Source organism: Lactuca sativa, chromosome 1, assembly GCF_002870075.4.
Source record: "Lactuca sativa cultivar Salinas chromosome 1, Lsat_Salinas_v11, whole genome shotgun sequence".
NCBI classification, from domain to species: Eukaryota; Viridiplantae; Streptophyta; class Magnoliopsida; order Asterales; family Asteraceae; genus Lactuca; species Lactuca sativa.
Window position 1 is genome coordinate 189,004,254 of NC_056623.2, and position 13,747 is coordinate 189,018,000.

Here is a 13,747-nt window from a genome sequence, read left to right on the forward strand (position 1 = left end):
GTATTACAAAGTTATAAAATTCCTTATAAACCTCAAGTTAAAAGAAGATTTATCTTATCATTTTTTCTGTTTGGCATTTTCCTAGTGAATGTAGTGTTTGCATTTCTGGTTCCAGGATACGAGGTATATAACTACATAACTATATATTCATATTTATATCTATTTTTTATCTTTTTATTTACTATTGGGTTATTAAATGCACACAAACACATTTTTTTTTGAAATAGAAATGCACAAAGACACTTGGAGCAAGGGCATACTTAGTTTCCAGTTTTGACATTGTTTTTTTTAAATAAATTACAGATGGTTCCATTGTTAATGAAAGCTATAGGATGGCAAGGAGAAAGTAATCATGTTGTATATACTAGCCCTTGAGACACTAAAACATGTGGTGGTTGCTGGAAATAGGGCATGGGATGCACTTGTTGCATAAGGTCTTAGGTTAGTAATCATGTTGTATATCTAAAATTGAATCGTCGCCATCGATCCAATTCGACCTCGATCTAGAACAAGGTCACATGTTAGTTTTATAGGAATGTATAACCCATGTTAGCAATGTATTATTTTTGTTTAATATTAATATTGCTAAAGTGAATCTCCTTTAACACAGATCCATTATTTCACTAATTGAATAGGTTTATTTATTGTTACATTGTAGAAAATTTGTTATACTGGAGTTCCATAGATAACACATTTGACTAGTGTAATAAAATATTATGCAATGAATTCTATTTTTTGTATATGATATTTTGTATGACATTAAATTTTATGAAATGGATTATATTTTTTGTATATGATATTTTATTTTCTATTATGAGGCATTAAATGCAAATTTAATTTGAAAAATAGTAAATCTATAAAAAATATATTTTTTTAAACATTTAAAATTATGATACGCAAAAATGTGTGTCATCTTCATTTATGACATGACCTTTCTTGACAGGGGCTTTCTTGATACGCATTGCGTGTCATTAACACGCGCGTCGTAAGGTTACGACACGCGAATGCGCGTCGTCTTCCATTATGACATGGCCTTCCTTGATACGCATTGCGTGTCGTAAACGCATGTCGTAACAGCGTGTCGAAAATGAGCGTCGTAAATGCGCGTCATGTATAGACGACACACAAAAGTGCGTCGTCTCTCTTTATGACACGGCCTTCCTTGATGCGCATTTACGCGTCGTCCGAGCCTTTTACGACGTGCATTGAGTGTCGTAAAAGGCTATTTTTCTAGTTGTGATTAAAACTACTTTAAACACATAAGTTATGGAATTAATTAGTTTTGAATAGTTTCAAAACTTGCCCTCAAGTTTTGGAATTTGAATAGTTTTCACTTCTGAGTACTTTAATTCCAAGTTAGCCCTTAGAATTTTAAAAGTTAAAATTCAACCCTTATACTTTATAATATTATAAGTTAATAATAATATATATATATATATATATATATATATATATATATATATATATATATATATATATATATATGTATAAGAGCAAGTCAGTCTTACTGTTAGTAGGCCTCATTCACGAAGCCGGTCTATAAGGGGGTATAAGGTTACTGCCTATAAAATGGCAGTTTAATGGGTGTCCACTCTCACCCACCGCTTCCTTGACTGGTGGAGGGTCGTTAGCCGAACGGGTAGTACAAGGACTATAATTCTCCCTTCATTAAAAGTATTAATGATAAATACTAAGTAAGTAAACCTTTTATAAATACCCAATCTTAGTTACTTAAGAAAAAGTGAATAAGGTGCTAATCCATGAAATTACACTTTGCACTTTGTGTAAGTCAGTTAGTGGAGCGTGTGTGGTTAACCGGCACACTTACTTGGACTTAACAAGGTAGGAAAAGGGTAACTTAATATTTATCATAGTATCGGTGGAGCGCGCGTGGTTAACCAGCACATCGATTAAGGGGTAAATATTAAGGGTACCCAATATATTTGCATGGTTACTTCACACCTTGTTTTTTGATCCTCGGCATCCCAGTCACAAAACCTAAAGGGCACACTCAAGATTGAAACATGCCATTGAAAAGTTCAATGAATCTCAAAAGATCTAGGAGTTTCAAATTCAATTAAAACCCAATAATACATTTCGTTTATCTTGGTGGAAATTGGTGAATCGTCATTCACCTACCTTCAAATATTTTATAGCTTGGATTATGGCAACCCTCTTCTAAGTTATAAAATAGTTTGTTGGGTCCTAGCCTTAATATTTCATATTGGGTGTCATATTAAGGACTTTAAATCAACTATCTTGAATATCTCCCAAAAAGATGTCTGGTTTAGACATTTATGATCTTCCCAAATCTCTTGAAACAAGCTTTCCTAAATGAAGATGATGTCCCATGGAAATCATACTTCTTTCACCTCCTCCAGTTATTCTCCCTAACCCACAAGTTCTGGAAAATTTTAAGGTCACTCAAGCCCTATTGGAAAATAAAGGTCTATGTGTGGTCACATCTTGGAGATGTAGTCACATATTGACAAGCCGGGAGAGCTGGGTGTCAAAGTCTTGAGAAAGTTGGTGGTTCAATCATTCTCTAAGTCACATAGTGAGCTCCTTTGGGACTCCTATGAAGCAGACTATGACAGGACCCTTAATGATCTTATCTATTTGCTAAGATCAACTTCCTACAACTTTATGGAAATTAACAATGATGACAATGGATATCCGGTAAAGCTCTCTCTTCCTAATGAAAAGGGGTCGGCCATAGTCAACTCGGTTGACCAAATGGTAAAGAGAAAAGCTAAGTCTGAGATAGTCCCATCACCAAAGGGTCCATATGTTTATATTGCCAAAGAAAGGGGCATTGGTTGCGAAGCTACCAAGTTTACCTAAGGATGTTAAAGTCAATAAGTTTGACTTTACTTCAGGTAAAGTCCACTATCTCACCCTGCTAAGTTTCTATTCTGAGATTCTTGATACATGATGTGACTAGGTAACATGTTGATGTTTTAAGAATCAAAGAAAAGTGAAGAAACTTAAAGAAAGAATATGTTGAATCTGATCGCATAGATGGATTTCTATCGCATAGTTTGAAGATCGGATTCTTGAGCTACTTCTTAGGAGTTATGATATATTGCTTAGGAATAGATAACAACAAAGTTTTCATGCTCTTTTGCATTGTAAGGATAGTTTTTCCGCAAAGTTTTTAAAATAAAAGGATAAATTTGACTTTATTTATTTTAAAAATATCCTTACAATGCGAGTTGTGGAAAAATATTTGTTTCTTATATGATTCCATTAATAGCAAGAGTGGAAATATGAAATTGATTCTTTCATTTGTGGTAATGTCTAAATTTACCAAATAAGGAAAGATCCTCATCACCCAAGTTTCAATTAGACCGGAACTTGGAATCATGCAAGTTGTATAGCATGATGAAATGAGAACTTTCAAGCATTGGAAAAATTAAGACTAACTACTTGTTCACATGGATGTGTGAGTCAAGTAACGGACTAAGGGATCGGGTACACATTCTTGTGCACTGGTCAAGTTCACCACAAAAGATCGATAAGACTATTTGTCATGATTTACTTAAGTTCAGTAAATATGGTTATACTTACAAGTTTAAGTATAATTCTGAAACATTGGAAAAGTTTCAATGTAAGGCAGAACGAATAAGAAGTGTCAAATTAGGCAGAAAGATAAAAGTGTCTCAAATCTGAAAAGATGGGAGAGTACTTTAGTATCAATTTTAGTGATCATCTTAATGATTTAGAAACCATATCACAATTAGTTCTCTAAGGAAGAGGAATCTTGAATTGTTGAAGTGCTTAAATCAAGAAGATGATTCATACTTCATTCCAAAAATAATTCTTAGAGTTATACTCTAAGAATGTAACTTGAGTGACATGTCTTAAAGAAGGTTTAAAACACTTGTCAAATGTAAGAGTAAAAGTTTTCTACTCTTGTACATTTGAAATTGGTAAGTTGTGATGTTTTGGATACAACAAAGACCAACTAAGGCCAATTGTGTGAAGTGTTTGTCTTGATTAGAATCCACACTATCTCTTGAATATCTGACAAGAAAGTCGTATGTGTCAAGAGGACAGTGGGAGTCTTAAAGGTCTTGAAAATCTTAAGAACTAATCAAGAATAAATATTGAAGTTCTTCACTAGCACACAACTTGAGGTTCATAACCTATCGTGTTGACATATTCTGTGCCCATTCCAATTAAAGTTGGCTTTGCATATGAGTTCTTAGAGTTCTCAATTGGTTGCACAACAACTTGGAAACAATGGCAGGCCCTTGAACTGCCATGTGGCAAGAAATTAAGATTGAGTTCAGTCCATATGAGTTTGGATTTGTCATTATCCTTGTCTTGTGACTATGGTTTTGACAATTCACATGGATAAGAACACATACACCATTAAATCTAAGTGTCATAAGGTTTCTCTCCGATTCATGAAAATGATGGTAAGGAAACACTTTCACTAAGTAGATTTTAGCTAGATAGCAATTGTGATATTTGCATTCTCAAAGTCGTTAGTGGAGCATGTGTGGTTTACCGGCACACTAACACGGACTTGTGAGAAGTGGAAAAGGTCTAAACAATGAAGACTATGATTACGGAATCCCTTTTCATAGTTCTTAAAATTGTTTAGACACACCTGTGAGCTATCTATGATAAGGTGTATGATTATGATAAAGTTTTATCAAAGCAATCTAGTATCAGAAATCTAAACTTTGGTAAGAAAGTCAATAAAGTATTGATTTCTAGAAGTCCAAGTAATTTTTGAGTACATGTCAAAGCTAGTGGGAGCATAAGTGTTATGCTAATAATCATCATGTTAGTGGGACCATGATAATTATGATAAAAGTTGCAAGTTAGCAATGTTAATTATAGAAAACAAAAGTTTCAATTGGGAAAGAGTTGTTTTGCTATAATTAAGGGAGAGGAAATTATACTTCATATCAAATCTAAGAGCTTAGATTGAGGTTTTAATCGTATTTAGTCAAGCATATATATATATATATATATATATATATATATATATATATATATATATATATATATATATATATATATATATATATATATATATGAATTTCATGTTGGAATGGCTCAACATAAGGAAATTCTGTATATGGGTCCATTATTTGTGTTCTAAAATTCGATTATGATTACAGCATCCCTTTTCATAATCTGGATTATGAGAACTTGGAAAATAGAAATGGAAATGTTATAGCAAAAGACTGGTTTAGCCTTTATGTGAGACATCATGAATCGTGTCCCATATGCTTCGGATATAGGATCGATTATATGTGCTATATTCATCCTTTCTAAAATTTTCCAAATGTCTGGGGCATTAAGAAGGGAAAAGGTCTAGAACTGGATATGACTAAAACGATTAAGCAATAGTCGAGGACAATCTAAGGTTTACCAAAGATTGGTTGCTCAGGGACAGTTGGAAGTATAGTGTTAATTGTTGGAAGGACCATGTTGACATATTCTGAAAAGAGGCAACTCTTGTTCAGAAGTGATAGTCAAAATGGAAACTGGAAATGTTTCAAAGTTAGAAATTATTCAATCTGTGTAAATTAGGAAACTTAATGCAAGAAGGATGTTTCCAAGGAGCTGACCTCCTTTGGAATGCTCTGTAATGGTTGTTGTCAAGTCTTTTTGACTTTGTGCATAATCATTACAAGAGGATCAATGCATATAAGTTTTGAATCTAACAGATTTCAGTAAATGGCATGAATTTGGAATTCTTGCATTTGAAGTAAGGATTTGGGACTGTGAAAAGAGGATCATTGGAGTTATGTTCAATTGATCTATTTCACAAAGTAAAGATCATAGACAAACATAGTATGCATACTTGGTGTGTGGCATGACTAGTGTTTAGAAAACATAGTGTACATGCTTGGAGCATGGGACAACTATTGTTTTTAATTCAAGAATAAAGTTGATAGCTAAAACATTATACAATGAATAATGTGTAATCATATGGTGATAAATAAAAGGTGTTTTATTTATATTCATAAGTTCTGAGACCATATTGGATTGGATTATTATTGTGTTTCACTTTGCATGTTTTGACTTCCAGAATAAACTAGGTTATTCTTCCGGAAAGAATAAGTTATTCAAACCATCCACAGTCGGTCATATGTTGGAAGTAGATATGAATTAAGACTGTCATGGGTTGGCTTGTAGAGGTCTAAGATGTTGGACAAAGGGCTACAACACTCATGAGTGCTCATAAGTTCTGAGTATTGGATTCAACCCGGGCTCATTAGAATCACTTCATGGATTTTATCACGAGTGATCATGAGATGATAATATCTTATATTCTTCAAACCTAGAGATATGAATTGTTACTATGAGTTGGTTGTACATTGATTGCATGAAAACGCATTTGGTAACTCGGTGTTATAAAACGTGTGTTTGTGTATGATTCAACAAGTAGTAGAACAAGCCATATGAGTCGAAGTCTATCCATTCCTTTTACCTTCGGGATAAAAGCGATATCTGTGGGCCCCTCGATGATTTGATGATGACAAATGGAAGTGCTCGGCCGGTCCAGGACTGATTTGATTTGTTCAATTAGTCAGTCGTCATAAATCGGAAATCGAAAAACAACAAATGGATAGAGAGAATGATTATAATCCATGTCTCAGTCCATATGATATCTAGAATGGAGGAATATGTGATCCCTTATCTAATGGACAAGTCATTGACAAAGGTCAGAGTTCATCGACAAGGTCAGAGTTCGACAAAAGCTTTTGAGAGCTACGATTGGCAATCGGTTCTTGAAGTCATACGCAATAATAGTTTTAGACTTATCCAAGTGGGAGGCTGTTGGATTAATTTCTAAGTGCATATGATGTTGTGTGAACCATTTAAGGTGTCAAACTTGGGGCACTAGGCACTCAAGCTTCATGAAGACAATCTACATCAAAGAGGTATGCAATTCTAACTTCATATATTCATTTGAATCAATGTTATTATGATAGTTAGGATGAATACCTTGGAAAGTTCATATTTGCATCTATAATAGAGAAAACATAGATCCAAGGTATTTAGGGTTGCATGTACACTTAGGAGTGTTAGAATACTCAAAACCCATCACATAACACATAACAAATAGTGGCATACCAAACAATTATCACAAAGACAATCATATCAACTATAATCAACAACGAGTGGGCCGACATTGGTGCCTTCGACCCACTTCTACTGGAAGGTAAATCACCTCACATTGTTGAAGTCCTGCAAACAAAACTCTAGCTGCTAGACGACAGGTTCTTGAACTGTCAAACATCAAAATAACACCCAATCAGTAATTGGGTTCTAACATATACCCATAAGTCCATGCTTGGGGTAAAAGGCTACTTCACCCCCAAATTAGCTTGACTCAAGCCAAAAGCGCAATCCAAAGGCCCAAAAGTCAACTATGAGTCAAAGCCCAACATATGGCCCAATTTTCCAAATTAGGCCCAACCTTTACTTGGCCTTACTCTAAGGCCCAACCATTCATTCTAGTCCAGAAATTTAGCATTCAAATGGCCCAATATCTCATAATCATCAAAGGCCCAAATTATGGCCCATCTATGGCCTAATTTTCCAAATTGGGCCCAACCCTTCATATGGGACTTACCTGAAATCCCATCCAATTATTCTAGTCTATATGATTGTTCTTGAATGGCCCATTATTGGCCCAATCACCAAAGCCCAAAAGAAAGGCCCAGCTTAAGGCCCAAGTGAAATTAGGGTTTTCACATAAAATGACGATTAGGGTTAAGTGTTTCTCACTTCACCCATTAAGGACTTAATCAATTAAGTCCATTACTCTACTAGATAAATCATATGGTGTGATGGGGTGTAATTGATAATTCCATTCCAATGGCCCAAATGTCGCTCCCGATAAGTCCAAAGTCTATATATCGAAAATTAGGGTTTTCTAAACCCTAATTAGGGTTTCCCAACCATCACAACCCAATTAGGCCCAAAAGCTAAGTCCTTAGGCCTATTAGGGTTTCATTAGGACAAGTAGAGTTTTCCTAAGTCGGGCACCACCCACTACTACCTTGGGTAGTGGTTGTCAACGACGGCTCACGACAACGGCTACCATATCACGGCGGTGGTTATGGTTCTTGTCCAATCGTGTCCAAGCACTCCAAAAGCAATCCAAACACAAACTAACCACACCGTCACCCAACACAATGGCTAGTGGCGGCAACCACCACCTCATGGTGGTGGTTATGAGTTTTCTTTTCATTATTCCGACATGATTACAATTTACAACACAAATCCCAATAACACACACACACACACACTCACTAACATAAACACACACACATCCACCCTAGTGGTGGCCGGCGGTGGTACATGGCGGCAGCCACGACTTCACGGTGGTGGTGATGACAGTTCTCGATTTTCTGGCCAAACGAATCCAGACACAACACAAAAACATGCTCCTAATTTGCAAAATGCACCCCAACCACCCACCTGGTGGCGTTTGGCGACAGTAGCAACATTGCTAGCGGAAACAACAGCGTATTGCGTTGACAGCAACCACCTTCCGGTGGTGGCGATGCTTTCTTTTGGTCTTCTGCCCCGCAACATGTCAACATACCCAAGTAGAAGTACACACGAACCGATAGCCCATCAAGATACTAACGCTGACCTGAGCAACAAAAACGAGCCATACAACGGCGACGACACGTTAACAATTGGCGAAAGGTGCTCGGAGTAGCACCGTTGACCGTCGAGAGGCGTTTGTGGATGGCGGCAGAAGGAAAAAGAAGAAGAAGAAGAGAAGGTAAGTGGCAGACGCACCCATCATCCATGTCGTCGACCTGTTCTCGCCGGAAAGGACGATGCTCGAGGGCGGCTTTGGTGATTGGCGACCACAACGGAGGCCGAGTAAGTGGGAGTGGCAGCTGTAGCTCCACCTTAGGGTTAGGGTTCCAGAATGGGTGACGGGTTATATACCTGGTCCCCTTAAATAATTTCCATAATACCATCTTTGATCCCTCCCTTCCCCTTTTTCTTTCAAAGTGAGTCCATATTTTACCTTTTTAACCCTGCCACCTGAAATCCTTTACAAATTAAGTCAAATACTTTCCAAATATCCCCTATCTTCTAAAATCTTTACAAAATAAATCTCGAATTTACATTTTCACCCCAGAATAATCCAACTTATGACTTTTGGCTTCCTAAAATCAACACCCCACTAAATACTATGGATTTTAGGGCTACTATTTATATTAATTTGCCTATTTATTTATTTAATAACTAGGGTGTTACAACTTTCCATCACTTAAATTATATTTCGTCCTCGAAATCATTCCTTTCCATCCCTTACACACCAGACAACTTGAACGATGTGGCCACAATCCCGAGCATAACCTAGCCTTTCCAAGGCAATAAGTGAACCCCTTGCAACATGATCCGAAAATAAGTGAACCCCTTGCAACATGATCGCATCTACTCAGTCTGAAACCTGTAGTCTCGAGATGGACTGACTCCCTGGTAGACCACCCCTACTGAGCTTTACCAAGATTAATCTTGCTCGAGTGACTGACCCAATGCACGCTTTCTGACTTGATTATCTCAATGCTACCATTAGAAACAAAATCACAGACCATAGACAACTATAGAACACTTATTCTTGACAGAAAGCTCAAATAATCCTTCGAGCAGAAGATCCATCCCGGCATTGGTTAGACTCAGACGAGAGCTATGAAACAGGATCAAATCGACCACTCTAAGATTATTTAATCCCACTGTGAGTGACTTAACATAACCCAAGCAATCTGTTACTCTATCAATACTTGCAACCCAAAACACAAATACTAATACTACCCAAAACACTGAAAATGCCTAAAACAATGAATTACCTAAAATAGCATGCTGCCACATGGATGCTTTACAAACTCTACCGAGACCTCCCTGGTCTCAATTCGTTCGCAAATCATCTGAAATACCAGGTCCCGACCCGGTTGCTGAGCTAAAAGGACTCCCAAACAGTCGTCTCCACACGACTTTCAAACAAAATCCTCTTCTGTCAGTAGTTACCACTAGTTATCTTACCACTGTGGCTCTAACGACCTTCTGATCTAACTCATCGGGTCCATACTTCGAGCCCTGACGTCACCAATCGAAAGCTAAAAGTGATTGCTACCTGACCAATGGTAGCCTTATATCACAAGCAGTCTTATATGATACATTGCTTCCCTGATCCAATAACTATAGTGGCACTCCTATAGTCTTATCACTGGATTAACCAGATCTAATCCATCTAGGTAATTCCAAAATCCAATCCGGTGGATTTCCATATCCTCACCGCTACACCGAACTGGTGGGTACTCCTGTTCCTTCCGCATCCTAACAACGCACCTAAGCTATCTACCAATCTCGTGAATGCTACGGCTACACCCGTAGACTTACAACACTCTATCACTATCTGCCAACCTCATGAATGCTACGACTATACCCGCAGACTTACATCATTCTAACACTATCTGACAGTTAGTTAATGCTACGACTACCCCAACAGTCTTACAACACTTTCCATACTATCTGACTGTTAGTGAATGCTACGACTACCCCCGCAGTCTTACAACATTTTCCATACTATCTGACTATTAGTGAATACTAAGGCTACCCCCGTAGTCTTACAACACTTTCCATGCTATCTGACTGTTAGTGAATGCTACGCTACCCCTGTAGTCTTACAACATTGTCCATACCGGGTTGAACATGGACTCAACCTAACACCCAACTGAACTTGAGTCCTAACTGAAGCTTTAACCCGGTTCCCTAAACCTGTTATCCAATTCCAAGGAAAAAAGTGTGAACCAAAAGTTTAAACATTTTCTGAACTCCCGACTCATCCAATACTCAACCTAGACGGACACTTGACCACCTTTCTTCCTAAAGGGGATGCGAAACTCATCCTAGTTTCACACCTATTTTTGTTCTTGAGTACTTGATCAATTCACCCCCACTTAGATTCGACTAAGTCTTCACGGCATGTGAGAATTGAAGGATTCCCAATCCTTCTCGCTTTCTAATATCCCATTGATGAAAACCTATGCTTGCCAATTCTAGCGATCAATCATCGGTTAAACCCTAAGATTGCCCATCCTCTAAAATCCTGAAGAGTACTCTTGAAATCTAGACCACACTGACGCCTCACTCCGCCTAGCATGCTGACAACTAGAGACCTTAATCTTCACCCTGGCTGACGAAACCTCATTCTCACTTCCACTCTCGCGGCACCACTGAGCTCTAACCGAACACAACCCATGCGAAAAATGTAATTCGCTCGAACATCCAATGACCAAAACATCCATGCATCTAACACCCGTGACTGACACTACCATTTTCATACTACCAGTCCTATCCTAGCAACAGTAGTGCCTTGAACTCCGAAGTTCTTCCACAGACAATCGTCGACCATACCTGAACAATGATGGGACAATTGAACTATGACTTCACTGGGGAACTATCGCTCTAACCCCACCCAAATATCCTCCAAATAATACTCTATCTCAGATCCCGATAAAGATCAGGGATGATAACAGTACTCATGGAACCCACTCCACAAGATACGTCCCTCTGTAGGTTCTTCAAGGACTTTTCGACATGCGGAATGGCATATAACAATCCTTGATAACCCAGAAAATAGCAAAGAACTGAACCAAGATCTGACTTATCCAAACTTACTCATAATTCCAAAGGGATATAGATTCCCGACATCCACCTAGCAACAGTAGAATATGACATACCCGCAACATCTAGAGGAATCCTTATCACCTTCTCTAGAGATACTTCGACCCTTCTGAGATCATGGTGCAAAACTCCCTTCTAATCCCGATGACAAGGACTAACAATAGGATCCTCCTTCCTGAAGGAATCTAAGGATCCACAGACTCTGGGTTTCAGATGAACCCCTAACTTCCCTGCGACAAATATGGTCCGAAAGGCCCCGAGATGACTAACGAGGGCTCCAAAATACCTTCCTTGGATGAACGAAAGACCACCGAGGTCCATTCCCAAAAATCTACAAGTAATATTCGACGAGATGAACTCCTACGATCACACATCGATTGGTCCAACTCCTGCTCCTGAGTCGTAACCAGAATATGAATCCCATTCTTGAGTGCTCTACCCAATACCGAACTGACATTCAAGAGATCCGCATATACCCAAGAATCCTTATCCCAAAGGCTTCCTGGATTCTACTCTCCCGGATTCGAGTATGAATCCTGTGCTTTTAGTAGTACGGGCTCAATACTACCTTCCACACCTATCCATACTTTCCTCAAGAATCATCCTGAATCCTCCAAGTCACCTTCTCAAACTGATACCCCGAATGCTTGCTAACAACGCAACCAAGTTCACTAAATCATTTCCTAGGATTTCCTAGGTTCCCGAACCCACCAAGGCCTCAGCTGCTTAAAGATTCCCATAAATGTCAACTAGCTACCTCATGAATATAGCCACATGCAATAGAGATCAGATAATCCTTTGAGTAAAAGACCCATCCCTATAACGGTTGGCTCAGACAAGACTGCGTAGTAGGGTCAAGTCCATCACTCTGAGATTATCCGGCCTATGTCCCATGTGGCTTAGCATATTCTCTTAGTAGCTAATTTACATCACTAAGACTCCCACAAAGCACAACGCAAACAACAATTAGACAATGGAAAATCTAACCATCATACTCCAATCAAACCATTATATCCTCAAATCAGGAATATGTACGTACAATTCAAAGGCTCATACAATCATCTATAACCTAAATATGTCATCCTATCACTGACTGATCAGTACTAGCATGCAGGTCTACAAGCACATATAATAGGTGTATAAGGCATCCTTCCTAGATCCTTAGCCCTAATATAGCTTGCAGTTCACATATTCTCAATTCATATCATAACATGACACACATAACATGTATGGGTATTTTGGGGAAAAGTTACTTGATCTCGACTGATTGCACGCATCACACACATTGTTCTTTTCAAAGTTCTTTTCATTTTTCAACTTCTTTTTCAAATTCTTTTGATGAAAACTATTTTCTTTTGAAAATTTTCATACCAAGTCCTCAGATGGAGTCCAGACACACCCGATAGTGTGTCTGAATCCCTCAAACCAAGGCTGTGATACCAACTTGGAACATCTCAAAATTCAAGACCAAAATTTTTGTTTTTAATTAAGTTATTGTAAAACCAACAGTGTGAAAACATTCATAATAACATCACATGTGAAGACCAAAGTGTCAGTAATCAAAACATGTTATCATAAAATAATATCATAGTGTAATCCCAAAGATCTCATGTGCGGAAAAATCATAGTGTGATGTGTTGCGATCGAGCTGACTCCTTTCCTTTGAAAATGAACTACCTGAAACCAAAACAGTAAACCGTAAGCACAAAGCTTAGTGAGTTACCCCATCATACCACATACTATACCAAACGCATGCTGCCAGACAATTATGGGGTGCCCGACCTACCCTGCCAGGCAATTCTGGGGTGCCCGACCTACCCATGTCAAGCATTTCTGGGGTGCTCGACCTACCCTGTCAGGCCATTTTGGGGTGCCTGCCTACCTTGTCTGGCAGTTGTGGGGCGCCGGCCTACCCTCCATTTATCTCAACCGGCTACGGGGACTATTTTGACCCCTACTACTACTACATAATAGCATACCATATACTTACTGTCAGGCATATCTAGGGTTCCCGACCTACCCTTCAGTCCTTATGACTGTAACACGGGGACTATTCCCC